At 42.1% G+C, this 19,171-nt stretch overlaps 1 long non-coding RNA gene across 2 annotated transcripts in view; it reads left to right on the top strand.

Moving 5' to 3' along the window:
• Positions 1 to 19,171, top strand: part of LOC140470801 (uncharacterized) — a 678,281-nt gene that overhangs the window by 77,518 nt on the left and 581,592 nt on the right. The window lies entirely within an intron of this gene.

Here is a 19,171-nt window from a genome sequence, read left to right on the forward strand (position 1 = left end):
TGTCATATGAGGAGACATTGAGGACTCTGGTTCTTAATTAGAAGGGTGAGGGAGAATCTGATTGCAAGTTACAGAATGTTGAGAGGCCTGGATACAGTGGACATGGAGAAGATGTTTCTATGAGTAGGAGAGATGACGACCCAAAAGCACAGCTTCAGAGTGAAGGGATGTCCCTTTAGAACTGACATACTGTAGGGGTGGGGGGGTGGGGAAGAGGTAAGAAATGACTTAACGGGGATAAGCAATGGGGCACAGGTTTCTGGCATAGAATATGTCCATGTTGTTCAGAAGGAAAGGGGGAAGAGAAGCAGAGCATTAGTATTCGGGGACTCCATAGTTAGGGGGACAGACAGGATGTTCTGTGGAAATGAGAACGACTTACAGTTGGTGTGTTGCTTCCCAGGTGCCAGGTTCGTTGTGTTTTCAGGGTCCTTGGTTGTCGTTCGCATATAGATGAGGTTGCGATTAGGTCGGTCAAAACTAAGGTTTCCGGGTCAGAAGAGCGTTCCAGTCAGGAAGCAGTTGGTTTGAAGTGTGTCTAATTCAATACAATGAGCATCCAGAATAAGGTAGGTGAACTTGCAGCATAGGTTGGCACCTGGGATTTTGATGTTCTGGCCATTTCAGAGACATGAATGGTTGTTGCAGGTTCCACCATTTAGATGTTTCGGGAAGAACAGAGACAATGGTAATAAAGAGGTACAGTATTACAGCTGCAGAAAGGTTGAGGACTCATCAACTGAGGTAGTACAGGCTGAGATTAGAAATAGGAAAAGAGACAGTTTTCTATAGGCCTCTGAATAGTTTCAGAGATTTAGAGGAAAAGGATAGCAAAGATGATTCTCGACAGGAATGAGAGTGACAGGGTAGCTGTTATGGGGGACTTCAGCTTCCCAAATATTGACTGGGAATACTATAGTTCAAGTACTTTAGATGGGTCAGTTTTTGTCCATTGTGTGCAGGAGGGTTTTCTGCCACAGTATGTAGACAGGTCAATAAGGGGTGAGGCCACATTGGATTTGGTAGAGGGTAATGATCCTGTCCAAGTGTTAGATTTGGAGGTAGGTGACCACTTTGGTGATAGTGATCACAAATCAATTATGTTTACTTTACTGCTGGAAAGGGATAGGTATACACCGGAAGGCAAAAGCTACAGTTGGGGATAAGGCAATTATGATATGGTTACACAAGACTAAGGATGAATAGGATGGGGAAGGAAACTGCAGGCGATGGGCACAATAGAAATGTGGAGAGTCTTCAAGGGCCCAATGGGAGAAGTGGCAGATGGAGTTGAATTTAGATAAATGCGAGGTGCTGCATTTTGGGAAACCAAATCTTAGCAGGACTTGTACGCTTAATGATAAGGTCCTAGGGAGAGTTGCTGAACAAAGAGACATTGGAGTGCAGGTTCATTGCTCCTTGAAAGTGGAGTCGCAGGTGGATAGGATACTGAAGGAGGTGTTTGGTATACTTTTATTTATTGGTCAGAGTATTGAATACAGGAGTTGGGAGGTCATATTGCAGCTGTATGGGACATTGGTCAGACCACTTTTAGAGTATTGCATACAGTTTTGGTCTCCTTCCTATTGGAAGGGTGTTGTGAACTTGGAAAGGGTTCAGCAAACTTGTACAAGGATTTGGACTATATGGAGAGGTTGAATAGGCTGTTTTTCCCTGGAGCGTCAAAGGCTGAGGGGTGACCTTATAGAGGTTTATAAAATTATGAGGGACATGGAATTATAACCAAAGTCTTTTCCCTGGGGTGGGGGAGTCCAGAACTAGAAAGCATAAGTTTTGGGTGACAGGGGAAAGATATATGAGAGACCTAAGTGGCAACGTTTTCACTCAGAGGGTGGTAGCGGTATGGAATGAGCTGCCAGATGAAGTGGTGGGGGCTAGTACAATTGCGATACTTTAAGGGCATCTGATTGGGTCAAAGAATAGGAAGGGTTGGAGGGATATGGTGCTGGCAGGTAGGACTAAATTGTGTTGGGATATCTGGTCGGCATGGATGAGAAAGCCAAAATTGGTAGGTTTGTCAAGCTCTTCATTCTTTTTTCCCCAACAAGAGTTGATAGTTCAACACATTGAATTTGATAATTTAAATATGCTTCACTGAATGGTGGAAATAGAAGTCCTTTTGCTTTCCCCCTCCTTACCGTAGAGCAACATAAGAAGCTTGCACCAGATCCTGTCCAAATTGGTAAATAAAATAGAATGGGCCAATTCTCTTTCCTGTACAAGGAACACTACGATCAGTCAACTCCAATGCAGTTGATGTGTTCACTTAGTTGCAAATGGGTTCTGTTAAGACTGATTATTAATTCATTGGTAAAATATGTCACGGTGTAAAAATTGTTAGCATCCTAAAAACCAGACCTTGATATGCCCATTGTTCCTGGTTAGACTCTGCACTATAGGGGTTACAAAAATCCATTGACTTTCTCCCCTTGATTTTAAAGAAAAACACAGATGCTTTTCTGCTGCAATGAGTTGGATGTTCACCTGTCCATGGACCCTATAGGCACTAAAACTAAAGAACATAGGCTGTGGATGTTATCCAACTTCACAAACCGTCCCAGAGATTAATAGATATACAAACACATCCACTTTTCCTGACAGGAGCTGACTCCAGTGACAATGGATAATACCTCATTCATGTCAAGTAGCATAAGTTTGACAATGAAGTACACTTGCAGTTACTAAAAGTGACGTGTTTCAATCTAGATGACACTGAAGCACTGTGAAACACACTAGCCGAGAATAAGGAGCACATTGATATCTAGTATCAGAGAGTGAATGAATCCCATTCTCACTCTCAGCTTTGTGCTGGTACATTTCCAGATGTTTCATCAGCTTACTAGGTAACATCTTCAGTGGGCCTCCAGGCAAAGCACTGCTGCTGATTCCTGCTTTCTATTTATATGTTTGGGTTTCTTTGTTTGTTGATAGAGGTCAGATTGGAATGCCACACTTCTAGGAGTTTTCTTACGTGTCTCTTTATGGCTTGTCCTTGGAGGGATGTGTTGTCCCTGTCGAAGTGGTGTCCTTCCTTATCTGTCTGTACGGATACTAGTGAGAGAAGGTAATGTCGTTTTGTGGCTATTTGATGTTCATGTATCCTAGTTTTTTGCCTGTTGTCCAATGTAGTGCTTATTACAGTCCTTGCATGGTATTTTGTAAATGACATTAGTTTTGCTTGTGTGTATAGGATCTTTCAAGTTCATTAGCTGCTGTTTTAGTGTGTTGGTGAGTTTGTGGGCAGGGGTCTGAGTAATCTGGCAGTTATTTCTGAGATGTCTTTGATATAGGGGAGAGTGGCTAGGGTTTCTGGATGTGTTTTGTCTTCTTGTTTGGGTTTGTTGCTGAGAAATCGGCAGTGCTTCATTTGGAGGCCCACTGAAAATGTTATCTGGTAGGGCAGCGAAACATTTGGAAATGAACTTTCCAGCTCAGCAAGCAAACCTACATCCATGCTAAACCCATCTCACAAAGTATATCCAATCATGACATGCAGGACTGGAAATATAAGAAGACATACAGAAAATGTCAGTGTGACATAGACCAGTATCACTCTTCAAAATGATACAGATTGGCAGCACAACAGAAAACTCTCAGATACTCAGCCAGTTAATGGCGAAAGGAAAGAAAAACTGAAATTTTGGCCCGGGTATTTCCAAATATAGACAGTTATAAATTGACTCACCATATTATTAATCACTACAGGTAGTATTAAATGTTACATCTTACAGTGTCCAGCAGCAACTGAAAAGACTACTGCATGCACAAAACGTTAAAAAAAAGAGTATGAATACAATAAAATTCAGATTCAGGCAAAGATAAACATTTAACCAACATTACTCCCTCAATCAGAAAGGATTAGTGAATATTGATTGAGTTTATCCAACACTTAGACCAAAAGAAAACACAACTGAACATGGAAAGAGAATGAGATACACATACTCTACCTGATGCTGTTGCATATAGAACAAAACTGGCTCCATAGTTATTCAAAGACACATAACTGCAAAAATGATCTCAAATTAGCATTTACATAAGGATACTGGCAGTGAGTGGAGAAAGTTCAGAATCCCAACAGTTAATGGAAACTAGTATGGAGAACAGGTGAAGGACTGAATGTCCCAGTCTGGACACAATGGGCTGAATGACTGGACCAAAGCTGTGACTCTGTCATAAAGCACAAAATGCAGAAGAGATTAAGGCCCAATTATAACACCCTAAAAGCTACCATCACAGAATGAATCACAGTCACATGTTCACAAAAGAATATCTGTCAGGCAAACAGTGATGAATACACTCACATTCACATTACAGAGCATGACAGGGAAGGATTCTTAACTAAACATTCACAAAGCAAAAATTGACAGTGACTGTTAAAACCTAAATTCTCACATTCACAAAGCAGAAACTGGCAGGCTTACATTGACAATTACCCAAACATATTCACCAAGCAGATTCCCTCAGGAGACTAAGCAAACCCAGCATGTCCATAAAGACTCTTGCAAATCTTTATGGATGCACCATAGTAAGCATCCTACCTGGATGTGTCACAGCATGGGATGGCTACTGTTCTGCCCCAGACCACAAGAAACTACAGAGAGAGTTGTGAATACAGCCTAGTCTATCACTGAAACCAGCCTTCCCTCCAAAGGCTCCATTTACACTTCCCCATCACAGGAAAGCAACCAACAACATCAAAGACCCATCCGACCCTGGTAATACTCTCCTCCACCTGGCCTGTCAGGTAGAAAATATAGATTTTTGAACACACTTTCCAACAGATTGGAGAAAAGGTTCTCCGCTGTTATCAGAATTTTGAATGGACCTCCCAAATTTTAATGTTAATCTCGCTCTCTCTGCAACTGATCTGCAGCTTTTACACTATATTCCAAATTCTGTTCTGTTACCCTGATGGACTTTGTATGATATGATCTGCCTGTAAAGCACACAAAACAATACTTTTCATAATATCTCAGTACATGTAATAACAATAAATCAAATACTCATGTAGTAGAATTTAAGAGGTACAGGCTGATCACTGCAGCCACACAAACTGATAGGAAAGGATGAATAAATACACTCAAACACTGACATTACAGAGTCCGACAGGGAAAGATTGACAACTAAACTCTCACATTGACAAAGCAGAAACTGATAGCAACAGATGAAATCTCAGCGCACACATTCATATAGCAGAGATAGATTGACAATTACACTCGCTGTCAGATTGATTTATTTTCCTTTTAATGTGGAGAACCTTGGACTTTCAATCTGGCATCGGTCAATCATGATCTTCTTGTTATTAGATACTCTACTGTCACTGGCTGCGAGAGCAGAGAAAAAAAAATCATAAAATACAATTGTGACAGTGTCTGTAAGGACATTATTTCTTATTGCACGTTCATTGCCTGATTGTTCTCAGCCCTTAGTAAATGACAGATACATATAGAATGGCGACGTGAGCGTCCCTGATCGTGTTTGACTTCACATTGGTTTCACATTTCCTTTAACTGCATTAAGAAGGGCTGAATTAACCCCCAGTGCAATAAGTAGTCAGTCGATGTGGCATACGATAACGAGCGTCCCTGACCCTCTGCACATTACTCACTGGTTTCACTGATTTCACAGAGAGAGCATATTAGACAAGAATGAGTCAGTCCTCAGCTGTAAAGGAGGGAATGGGGTAAAGTGGGATTGTGTTAACTGTTCTTTTGTAATAGAAAAACAAATGAACGAGTATGGACTCATGCACTCTCCTCTAAAACTATCTGCTCTTTTCTACATGTTCGCTGGCTTTTCCAATTTATTTTTAAAAAAGCAGTTGATCACTTGGTGCCAATTCTTTCTCCTTCCCCAATGACAGCCACATTAACAGCAACAGAGAGAATGAGTAGTGTTTCGCGGAATTTCGAATCCAATACCACAATATGTTAAAATTATATTGTATAATATCCTGACTAGATTAGATTAGATTCCCTAGTGTGGAAACAGGCCCTTCAGCCCAACAAGTCCACACCAACCCTCCGAAGAGCAACCCACCCAGACCCCTTCCCCTACATTCATTCCTGACTAATGTACCGAACACTACAGGCATGGCCAATTTACCTAACCTGCACATCTTTGGACTGTGGAAGAAAACCGGAGAACCCGGAGGAAACCCACGCAGACACAGGGAGAATGTGCAAACTCCACACAGACAGTTGCCCGAGACAGGAATTGGCGGGTCCCTAGCGCTATGAAGCAGCAGTGCTAAGACTGACCCACCGTGTCGCGCCTATTATAATAAATTCTGCAACGACCGAAGGTTTTGTTAGTTATAATCGTTGCCACCTTTATCATAAAATCCTTCTGCATTTCTCCAACTTGCGGGAACAGATTTTCTCTTTAACTCTATCTTCATCAACAAGACGTCTTGTGCCTTTGTTTTAAATTAACTTAAATTTTCTACTGTGTTCTTCTTGATCCTCCTGATGAATTGATATAAAACATAAGAAAACTTGATGCCATTATCTCAGATACTCAATGTCATCACATAATATTTTGAAACAGTGGAAAGATTTCGTGTGATCAGATAGATTAGTAAAGCTGTTCAATTTTCTTTTTGAGTTAAACAGTTTCATTCTTCAATACATCTACTTTGACCATTCCAATTTCCTCCACTGCATGAGAGAAAATCAAAGTCCTTTTGCCTTCCTTCCACCCTCCCCAATAGAGCTACACAAGTGGCCCAATGAGGATGAGCACTATCACAATACAGAGCACACAATACACTTACTTTTACTTCAACAGTCTTCAAATAATTATATCACTGTGCACTGAGGAAAGAAAAACTAATTATGAGAGTGACAGATGAGCTATTTATTCACGGAACACAAACTGACAGGTACATATACTTTCACATACAGATGCACTCATCCATTCATATAGTCGAAGCTGTCAGGGATAGACTGATAATTGCACAAACACATCCACATTACAGAAACAGACAGGTACATTTTGATAACACACATTCCCGGAGCAGAATCTCACAGGTATGCACTGATAACTACATTCTTACATTCACCTAATGGGGCAAATTGATATAGCAAAAGCTGACAGGTAGAGACTGAGAATGACATTCATATTCACATAGCAGAATCTGACAGGGGCAGATAGAGAATTGGACAGTCATCTTCACATCACAGAATCTGTAAGTATAAACATTTGGGCATATTCTCATTGGAGTTTTGAAGAACAATGTTTCACTTTTTGGTGGAAGAGAAAATGATCTGAAAGGAGTTGACAAAGTATGTAGATGCTGGGTGAACATCACTGCTCATCAGAGAATCTGGGGTAAAGAGACAGTTTGAACAGGAAGCCTTCTGTCTAATAAGAAAATGTAGAACATGCTGCCCTTATTCTATTCCACAGGGAGTAGTTTGGGTTGGTTTATCAGCTTAACTTCAGCTCAGGTAGCTATAGATCTTTCATGATACATAAGGGAGTCTTTGGTTATGGACAATAAACATAAAAATGGAGTTAAAAACAATTGTGATTCTTTTCTTATGACAGAACACGGGCAAATAAAAATGCCACAAACATTTCATTTTCCTTATGGTCTTCTGCATTGAGACATTTAAACTGACCCAAGCCTGAAAGAAATTAATAACTATAGTGTATACCTTACAACAGCATGGTAGAAATAGGAGACATCATTCACCTTCCACTTTATCTGTAACATACTGATATGTATGTGTTCACAGATCACACACTGACAGATTCAGTTTCAAATGACCATGACATACCAGGAATGGAGTAAAAAATGATTGTTTGCTTCTTTTCTTGAGGTATCACACACAAGATACAATTCACACACACCAACATCTGCAAACAGTAGACGTTTAATAAAGTTTGTACAAGTTAGGTCACTCCTCTGACACTCTTTCCTGACGTGCAAAATTGAGTCAGAAGAGAGACCCCAACCAAAGAAAACACTTTTCCTCTCTACAGGTCAGTTGACAATGTTTACAGATACTCTGGCCACTCCCCCATGGTCACATGCCACTGAAGACAACCCCCAACCTTACAGTCACATATTCCCCAGGTACTATGGTAGGATGAGATCATCCTCGGAGATAATGCAAATGCCAATGCCCTAATCCTGGGAATCATAATGCAGAAGATTTCCTGACTCGGTGATTCCCAAGGACAACATAGGTGTGATGTATCCAAACTTCGGAGTGACCCTGAAAATGAGTTCTGGTCCTGCTTCTGCCTCAGACAACGTAGGGGTGATGGGCCTCAGCATTGGGGATGATCAAGCAAGCGAACCTGATTGGCTGGGGATGGCTATAAAAGTATGATAGAGATTCAATAGTAATTTAACTTGATAATAGGGAGAGCAGTAGCAAACGACTGTGTAATTGGAGTTAGGGTCATTCGTATTCCTGCCTGACTGTCGTCCCCACCCACTTCCAGAACATTCACTCAGTGTAGTTTAACCCTTAATATTACATTAATGTCCAGAAAGATATTCCCATTTAATCTTTCCACATTACAGAACAGAAGGATCTGCTGATGGGGAGTTGAAGAGGGGAGGGTGAAGGTTCATGTGAGCATATATATATACACTGACTGAGACCAATTGAGTCAATTAGCCTTGCCCTGGGTACGAACTTAGTGGAACGAAGACAAACATATTTACTTTTCATCTCATTAGAGTGGTAAGGAAAACATTATTTCCTATCCAGGATAAATTAAATGTCCTTCCTCAGGGGATCATTTCCTTGGGAATATGCAGTTCCATGCTCAAAGACCATCAGCCTTACTGGAAGCAAAGTCGCAAGAGTGGCCTGTCCATCAGAAAGCAATCCTTTGGTCATCCCCATTTCACCTTCTGTCAGAATGAAGGTGGATTAATCTTGAGCTGGATTTTCCCTCATTTTTATATCAATTTTTGGGGTATAGTATCAATGTCTGGGTCAGCATTCATTGCCCATCTGAGTTGTTCATTTTGAGAAAGTGATGGTGAGTTGATTTCTGGGACTGCAGTCCTTGTGGTGTTGGCTCACCCACAATGCTGATAGGGAGCAGTTCCAGGATTTTGACCAGGATAGTGAAGGAACAGCCAATGTGGAGATTTATGATGTTCAAGTCCCAGTTATTTCAGTGACTCCATTAGATCTTCATGTACTGGTCGTTTTGAGATTTCTGTCTGCAAACCCTCCCTTTCTAACAGCCTGTTAATGAGAATGGCATGTGATATGGAGGGGAGCTTGCAGGTGGTAATGTTCCCAGGTAACTGCTGCTCTTGTTCTTCTAAATGGTGAAGGTGTGGGTTTGAAATGTGCTGTCGAAAAGATTTAATAATACAGATTAACAACAGATCCAAATCCTCTGATCATTTGTGAACTTTCTTGTGCCTCCACAGACTGGAATACTGAGTAAATTCTTTCCCACACTCAGAACATATGAATGACTTCTTCCCAGTATGACTTAATTTGTGTGCCTGTAGGACAGATGAATATCTGAATCGCTTCCCGCACTTGGAGCATTTGAATGGCTTTTCCCCTGTGTGGATGCGTTGGTGTCTCACGAGGGCTGATGACACAGTGAATTCTTTTCCACAATCAGAGCAGGGAAATGGCCTCTCCCCAGTGTGAACTCGTTGGTGCATGCGCAGGCTGGATACCTGCGTGAATACCTTCCCACACTCCAAGCAGGTAGGTGGCCTCTTCCCTGTGTGAACTTTCTGGTGTGTCAACAGGGTGAAATACTCACAGAACGTCTTGTCACACTCAGAGCAGGTGAATGGTCTCTCTGCAGTGGCATCACGCTGGTGTACCCGCAGAGCAGACGAATCAGGGAATCCCTTCCCACATTCGGTGCAGGTGAACGGCCTCTCCCTGTAGTGACCACGTCGATGAAATTCCAGAGTTGACAGGGCATGGTATCCATTCCCACAGTCATCACATTTCCATGGTTTCTCCATATTAAGGGTGGCCTTGTGTCTCTGTAAGTTCCTACTATGAATGGTGTGATGTTTCTTTCGGGTATGAGACTGTTTGAAGGTTTATCAATTCATTGAAAGACTCGCAGTTGATAAGTATGTCTCAGTTCTTTTCCAGCCAAATTGTTGTGTCAAATCTTTTGAACCAGAGAGACAGACATTCTTGATCTATGGTTTACAGTCACTGATATTTAAGTGCCAGTTATTTCAGTGAACCTATAAGATCTTCAAGTGTTGGTTGTTTTGAGATTGCTGTCTGAAAATCTTCCCTTTCTAACATCCCGAAAAAAAGTTATAAAAGTCATCACTATTCGGTTCGAAATTCAGAACAATCAAATCTAAGTGAGCATCATTTCTTGCCCTGGACAGATTCTGTCCCTCCCTGAGTTCATTTCCTTTCTCTTTCAGTTGCTGCAAGTAGATAATTTCAGACCAGAACTTTACAAAGAAGAAACCAGGTGAAAAGGTTTACTCACAGATATGGGAGAGAGGAGGAATTGTCAGTCGGAGTAAAGTTCCATCTTCATTCAGACAAAGACAAGCAGCATCACCAACTTTTGCTGGATAGGACAGAGCAGCTTTCCAAACGCATGGTTGCACGTTCGCGCTCAGACAATAGGGCACTCTGATTGGTTGGAGATCCAGATTGCTTCCGGTCCTCCAGTGCTTTCTATTGGTCACTTTGTCGCTTTTGATGGCGCTGGGGTGGAAGACGGAAGCACGTGGGACAGCAGCGGGCGTGACGAAATGACGTTTGAATGCTTTTTGCCAGGAGACAAAGAGACTGCTGTGATAACCGACCAATGACATTGAAGGAGTTTTCCCCGCCTCAAAGACGTTTCTACACATGCGCGGAATACGCTTTGTGGGTTCAGATCGTGACCCTGTCATATGAGCAGCAGCGACAGGGATTGTGGGAATTGTAGTCCCCATGAAGCTCCTGGTGCCCTGTCTCCGGGAAGTGGATGAAAAGTGTGGGTCGGAACCTGGTGGGAACAGGAGTCCTGAAACGTTAATTCTGCTTTCCGTTCACAGATGCTGCCAGACTTGCTGAGCTTTTCCAACAATTCCTGTTTTTGTTTCTCATTTTCACCGGCCGCATTTTTGGCGGCTTTACTAGGACTTAGAGACCTGGGCGGCAGCTTTTGGGGGAGCAGCGAAATAGGTGACTCTGACAGTGAATACCAGAAGCATCTTCAGGGAAGGAGATTTGGGCTAATAGCAAAGAGATCATCAGATGAATTAGCGGTCCAAAATTAGACAATGAGGGAATATGCGGGATATAGTGATTAATATATATAGACTGGGAAGTATATTCAGACCATGTAGAATAATGTGTTTGGAATGTCCAGCCTGTACTTCTAAAACCATATTATTCTTCTTGAGCAGTGACTATGCATCAAGGATGATTCTTTTTCTCTGCGTCCTGGGATTATTGAATGGTTTAATGCTGAATCCGCAAGTACTGCCCATGTAGGGTAGATGATATTTGCTGAAGCCAGTGTAGGTGTGATTGGTACATTTTCACATGCTTCTTCCAGTGATAACCTTTGTTTTCCATCTGGGGATATTTCCGATACTCAGAATTGCTGTCTTCTTCCATGATACTTCTTTGCCAAATTGCATGGTATTGGGACAAAGAGTCCCCCAAGTGTTTGGGGGCATTACATTTTTGTTTTTAAGAGAAAATGTGGACTCATACTGAACACAGTTATCTGCCAACCTGGAACTCTTTTTCAGTGAGGATGCTTGCTCAAATTACTGAGCTGCTTTGGAAGTCCTGTGTCAGATGTGCAATTGATGCGATCTGCCTACTGTAGTTGATTGTGCACAAGCAGTGCCTCAGTTCAAAGCTCTTCAGTCTGATCTGCATTTTAATAACCACCTTCCTGGAGGTCATTCAAGAGGGGAGGGCAAAAAGGCAAGTGGTAGTCGTAGGGGACTCTTTAACTGGGAGTATTGACAGCATCCTTTGTAAACAGGATTGAGAGTACGGCACGGTGTATTGCCTTCCCCATGTCAGGGTGAGGAACATCCCTAGCCTCCGCGAAAGGATATTTAAGTGGGAGGACAAGGATCCAATTAGTCTGGTCCACGTTGGTATAAACATCATAAGCAAGGTGAGGACGAATGACCTGTTTGGCGATTATTAAGCACAGGGAACAAATTTAAGGAACAGGTCCTCAAGGGTTATAATCTCCAGATTACTACATGAGCCATGTGCAAATTGGTTTAGGTAAAAGAAAATTAGGGAATTAAACACGTTCCTAAAAGAGTAGTGTGGGAACGAGGGGCTCCGTTTCATGGGGCATTGGCACAGTTTTGGAACAGGAGGGATCTGTACTATTGGGACGGTCTCCACCTTAACTGATTGGAACCAGTGTTCTCGTGAAAAGGAGAAATTAGGTGATCACTAGGACTTTAGTGATGGAGGGTGGGGTGGGGGGTGGGGGGAGTGACAGGAAGTATCATGGTCAATAGAAAGGAAAGCAGCAGATTAGCGTGTGCAGAAAGGTTTAACTACATCCAAGTCTATGAAAGACGTTAAAAGAAAGGATGAGTCAGGAGATATTAGTGGAAATTAGTAGAATTAAAAAAGGTGTAAAAAATTAGCATAAAGGCACTTTACCTAAATGCTCATGGCATTCAAAACAAGGTGGATGAGTTCATTGTGAATTAGTGTGATTTAGTAGCTATTATGGAACAGGATCGCAAAATGGTCAGGTCTGGGAGTTAACTATCCAGGGCTTATCAGACTGTTTGGAAGGAGAGACAGAAAGGGAAGGGGGTGGTATAACTCTGATATTTATGAATGATATTAGAGCTATGGTGAAATAGGTTCCATGAAGAATAAGGTGTAATCCATTTGAGTGGCAAATAGAAACACAAAGCAAAATAAGTCACTGTGGCGAAGTCTATATGGCACCAAATAACATCACACTGGGGAGGGAAGTGAACATAGAAATAACTAATTCCTGTAAAAATCGTTTGGTAATTATCATGGGGCACTTTAAACTACATGTCAATTGGTGAAACCAGGTTGGTGAATAGAGCCTTGAGGAGGAGTTAATTGAATGTATCCACGATAGTTTTCTTGAACAGTATGTATGGACTAAACTACTCTAGATCTGGTTCTGTGTAATAAGACGGGATTAATTAAAGATGTCATAGTTACAGATCCTCTTGTAAGGAGTGATCACGATTGGTTGAATTTAGAATACAGATGGAAAGAAAGATAAAAATCCAATACCAGAGTCCTGTGCTCAAACAAAGGAGACTACAATAGGATGACGGAGGAGTTAGCAGACTTTATATTGGGACAATTGCCGAACAGTGGAGGACTTTTAAAGCAATTTTCCAAGGTGCTCCACAAAAGTATACACCACTGAAAACTAGGTTAATCTGTCATGGGTGTCTAAGAAAGTAAGTGAGGCTCTCAAGTTACAAGAGAAGGCACACAAAGTGGCAAAGAGCAGTGGGAAGCCGGATGACTGGGAAATCTTTAAAGGTCATCACAAAGGCACAAAAAAGCTATAAAGAAAGTAAAATAGATTATCAGATTAAAGTAGCTCAGAATATAAAAACAGACAGCAAAAATTTCTTCAAATATATAAAGCGAAGAAGACTGGCTAAGATAAATATTGGTCTTTTCGAAGATAAGAAGGGGGATTTCACAATGAGATAATGAAGAATTGGCCAAGGCATTGAACAGGTATTTTGTGTTAATATTCACAGTGCAAGATGCAAGTACCATACCAGTAATTGACAAGGAGATGAAGGGAGATGTCATGGAGTCCAACAGCGCAGAGACAGGCCTTTTAGCCCCAACTCTTCAATGCCAACAAAAAGGTCCATCCAATCGCATTCCCTGTAATTGGCCCATATCCTTCTAATCATTTCCTGCCCATGTATTTGTCTAACCGCATTTAAAATATTGCTAATGTATCTTCCTCAACCACTTCTGCTGTCAACTCATTCCATGTGCATACCGCCCTCTATATAAAAACATTGCTCCTCCAGTTCCCTTTTATACTTTCCCCTCTAACGTTAAACTGATGCCCTCTGATCCTCCAATCCCCAACCTTGGGAAAAAGACTGAGTGCATTCATCCAATCTGTTCCTCCTGTAATCTTATACAGTTCTATAAAATCCCCCCTCAGTCTCCTATGCTCTAAAGAGTGAAGTCCTAGTATGTCTACGTATAACTCAGACCGCTGAGTCCTGGCAGCATCATTGTAAATTTCTGCTGCACTCTTTCCAGTTTAGTAACATTCTTTGTACAACAAGGTGACCAAAACTGAACAGACTACTCCAAGTGCGGCCTCACCAATGTCCTGTGCAACTGCAACATAACTTCCCAACTTCGATACTCAATGCCCTGACTAATGAAGGCCAGTATGCCAAAAACCTTCTTCACTGCTGTCTACCTATTACTCCACTTTGACAGAACTGTGAACTTGAACTCCAAGTTCCCTCTGTTCCACTACACTCCTTAAGGCTTTATGATTCACCATGAAACTCCTACCTTGGTTTGTCTTTCCAAAATACAAGACCTCACACACACACAAAGGTATGCTGACTATTCCATATCAAACCCTGTCTTTCCAAATGCATGTATATTATATCTCTCAGAATCTTCAAGTAGTTTACCTACCATAGATTAAGTCTTACTGATCTGTATTTCCCAGGTTTTTCTTTGCAGCCATTCTTGAATAATAATGGACCAATTACAGGATAATGGGATTGGATGGACATTTTTGTTGGCTTGGAACAGTTTGGATTAAATGGCCTGCCCCTGTGCTGTAGGACTCTATGACATCTCCCTTCATGTCCTTGTCAATTACTGGCACGGTATTTGTATCTTGTACTGTGAACACTAACACAATAACATTTGTCACCCTCCACTCTTCTGTGATCTCACATGGCTAACAATGATGCAAAAATATCCCCCCACAATTTCTCCTCCAGCCTATTGCAGTGAGGACCCAGAAACAATTATCACAAAAAGGTCATTGTTGGACAAACTAACGGATATAAGGGCAGACCAGTCTCCTGGCCCTAACGGATTGCATCTGACGGGACTAAAAGAAATGGCACTCTTGGTAATTTTCTAAACTTAGCTGGACTCTGGGGCAGTTCCAGCAGATTGGAAAACAGCAAGTGTGATGCCACTGTTTAAGAAGGGAGGTAGAGAAAACAAATGGGGAATTATAGGGCAGTTAGCTTAACATATGTCGTGGGCAAGATGCTCGAATCTACTATCAAGAAGAAATAGCAAAGCATCTTGAGAGAAATTGTCCCATTCGGCAGGCACAACAGGTCATGCTCAATTAATCTTTTGGAATTCTTTGAAGCCATTATAATTGCACTGAATAATGTGGACCCAGTAGATATGATATATCTAAATTTCCAAAAGGCATTTGACAAGGTGTCAAGCAAAAGGCTGCTGTATAAGATAAAGGTGTTACAGGCAATCCACTGGCATGGATAGAGGATTGGTTAACAAACAGAAAGCAAAGATGGGGATAATTGAATGCTTTTCTGGTTGGCAATCGATGATAGTGGTGTGCCTCAGGGATCATTGAGTCATAGAGATGTAAAGCAAGGAAACAGATCCTTCAGTCCAACTCATCCATGCTGATCAGATATCCCAACCCAAACTAGTCCAACCTGCCAGCACCCAGCCAATATCCCTCCAAACCCTTCCTATTCATGCACCCATCCAGATGCCTTTTAAATCTTGCAATTATACTAGCCTCCACCACTTACTCTGGCAGCCCATTCGACACATACACCACCCTCAGTGTGAAAAGGTTGCCCCTTAGGTCTCTTGATATCTTTCCACTCTCACCCTAAACCTATGCCCTCTAGTTCTGAACTCCCTCACCTCAGGGAAAAGACCTTGTCTATTTACCTTATCCGTGCCCTTCATGATTTTATAGGTCTCTACAAGGTCACTCCTCAGCCTCCAATGCTTCAGGGAAAATAGCCCTCGCCTATTCATCCTCTCCCTATAGCTCAAATCCTCCAACCCTGGCAACATCCTTGTAAATCTTTCCTGAACCTTTTCAAGTTTCAGAACATCTTTCCAATAGGAAGGAGACCAGAATTGCATGCCATATTCCAAAAGTGGCCTCACCAATGTCCTGTACAGTCGCAATATGACCTCCAAACCCCTATACTCAATACTCTGACCAATAATGGAAAGCATATCAAATGCTTTCTTCACTATTCTGTCTACCTGGGACTCTGCTTTCAAGGAGCTATGAACCTGCACTCCAAGGTCTCTTTGTTCAGCAGCACTCCCTCGGATCTGAACATTAAGTGTCTAAGTCCTGCTCAGATTTGCTTTCCCAAAATGCAGTATTTATCTAAATTAAACCCCATCTGCCACTCCTCAGCCTATTGGACCAGTGTTGGGACCACAATTGTTTACAATTTGCACAGATGGTGTGGAGTTGAGGACCACATGTAGTGTGTTAAAGTTTGCAGATAACAAATGTTTAGAGGCATATAGATTGTTTAAGTGAGTGTGTGAAGTTCTGGCAGATGGCGTAAAATGTTGGTAAATGTGAAGTCATCCATTTTGGTCGCAATAATAGTAAAAAGGAGTATTATTCGAATGGTAAAATTTGCAGTAAATTGCTGTGCAGAGAGACTTGGGTATCCTTGTGCCTAAATTGCAGAAGGCTGGTCTGCGGATGCAACAGTTAAATGCTAAGGCAATGGGCACCACGGTGGCTCAGTGGTTAGCACTGCTGCCTCACAGCACCAGGGTCCCAGGTTCAATTCCAGCCTCGGGCGACTGTCTGTGTGGAGTTTGCACATTCTCACTGTGTCTGTGTGGGTTTCCTCCCACAGTCCAAAAATGTGCAGGCCAGGTGAATTGGCTATGCTAAACTGCCCACAGTGTTCGGTGCATTAGTCAGAGGGAAATGGGTCTGGGTGGGTTACTCTTCGGAAGGTCGGTGTGGGCTGGTTGGGCCAAAGGGCCAACTCCACACTGTACGGAATCTAATCTAATCTAAAAAAATTGTATATTGTCCTTTCTTGGTAGAGGGATCAAGTTTAAAAATGGTGAGGATATGTTGCGGCTATGTAGGGTGCTGGTGAGGTCACACCTCGAGTACTGTGTGCAGTTTTGGTCTCCTTACTTGAGAAAGGAGATACTGGCAGTAAAGGGGGTGCAGAGAAGGTTCACTGGGTTCCTGAGTTGATGAGTTGAGGGTATTGCTTTCTGAGGAGAGACTGAGTGGACTGGGATCATATTTGTTAGAATTTAGAAGAATGGGGGCGGAGGGGCAGAGGGGAGAAATCTTACAGTAATATATAAAATCATAAAGGGAATAGATGAGATTGAAGCAGGGAGAATGTTTCCACTGGCGAGTGGAACTAGAACAAGAGGGTATTGCCTCAAAATTAGGGGGAGCAGATTTAGGACTGATCTGAGAAGGAATTTCTTCACCCAGCAGGTTGTGAATTTGTAGAATTCCCTGCCCAGTGAAGTAGTTGAGGTTTCTTCATTGAATATTTTTAAAGCTAAGATAATGTTTTTAAAGAGTAAAGGAATTCCGGGTTATGGTGAGAGGCTGGGTAAGTGGAGCTGAGGCTGGGAAAAGATCAGCCATGATCTTATTGAATGGCGGAGCAGGCTCAAAGGGCCAGATGGCCAACTCTTACTCCAGAGTCTTATGTTTGTAATTCTTAGTGGTCAATCATCCCGAACCTAGAACATCACTGCAGGAGATTCTCAGGTTAGTATGCTCGGCCCAATCGCTCTGAGCTGCTTCAATGACTTTACGTTTGAATGAAAGTCCAAGTTGGTACTCTGATTACACAATATGTAGCATCATATTAGACTCCTCAGGCACACAAGCAATCTCTGTCTTAACACTGTAAAAGAAGATCAGTCACATGGAACACGTTTTGTGTAACAGGACATCACAAGGTCCTTCAGGAGAGTTTGCAAAATAAACATTGGGCACCGACACATTGAATGGTATTCTCTTGAATGACGAAAATTTTGATTGCAGGGCAAGTTTTGAACAAATATTCACAAGGAGAGAGGCAGACTGGTTGAGGGATGGAATATCAGAACATCCTGCTCAACAAGGTTACAATGGAGTAATGACAATCAAGAGATGCTAAAGAGGGCAGAATGAGTGGAATGCAGGTATCTCAGTGAGGAAGCGCAGGTAACAGAGGTAGGGAGCAACAGAGCTCAATATGCAGATATCACAGAGAGTTATGGACTAGATGTTACAGTGAGCAAGAGGGATGTTTGCAATTTTTCACTGGAGCAAATTTCTGCTCATGGAGGCAGTACCTTAGTGGTATTATCAGCAGACTATTAAACTAGGGATCCAGGTAATGTTTGGGGGATCTGGTTTTGATATCCACTATGACAGATTATGGAATTTGAATTCAATGAAAATCTGGAATTAAAAGACTAACGATGACCTGGTTGATTGTTGGAAAATCCCACCTGGTACACTGAAGTCCTTTAAAGGAAGGAAACCCTGTCCATACCCAGTCTGCTGTACGTGATTCTAGATCCACAGCAATGTGGTTGGCTCTTAACTGCCCTGGATGAATGAGTGATCCTGTGACTCAAAAAATTAATAAAACATCCAGTGCTGTACAATACACTGTCTGATAATTTAGCAACAGTGGAATAACGGAGACATTGGGTTGTCTGATGAGGTAGAATGGGTAATGTCAGCAGATGTGTGAAAACTAATGCCATGCCTTTGGATGAGCTCACCTCATGGTGTCGTGTGGTTGAGAACACCTGGAGCCAGGGATAGGCTTCCCCCTTGGGGGTTACCAAGTTCTAGGTTTTTGGAAAGGAAAGGGAGTTTGGAAATGAGGCCACATTGGTTTTCACTGGATGGATGATGATGGTGGAATTAAAGTGACAGGGACCATACCAGACGAGAGCAAGAACTGGTAAAAATATCAGGGAATGGGAGGGGGTTGGATGTTTGGCCATTAAGTGGAAAAATGGTCAAGAGACGAGAAGTAGGTTCTCATGGACATGAGGAGCTCCCAAGGTAGGAGGGGAGCTGGAGGAAGTTGGGTATTCAGGACTCAGACAAGGTGGAACTTCAGAGACAGTTCCATGGAAAGGAGGGACATGGAAGAGACAGCTGCTCAGATTAT

This window comes from Chiloscyllium punctatum, chromosome 52 (assembly GCF_047496795.1).
Source record: "Chiloscyllium punctatum isolate Juve2018m chromosome 52, sChiPun1.3, whole genome shotgun sequence".
NCBI lineage: Eukaryota > Metazoa > Chordata > Chondrichthyes > Orectolobiformes > Hemiscylliidae > Chiloscyllium > Chiloscyllium punctatum.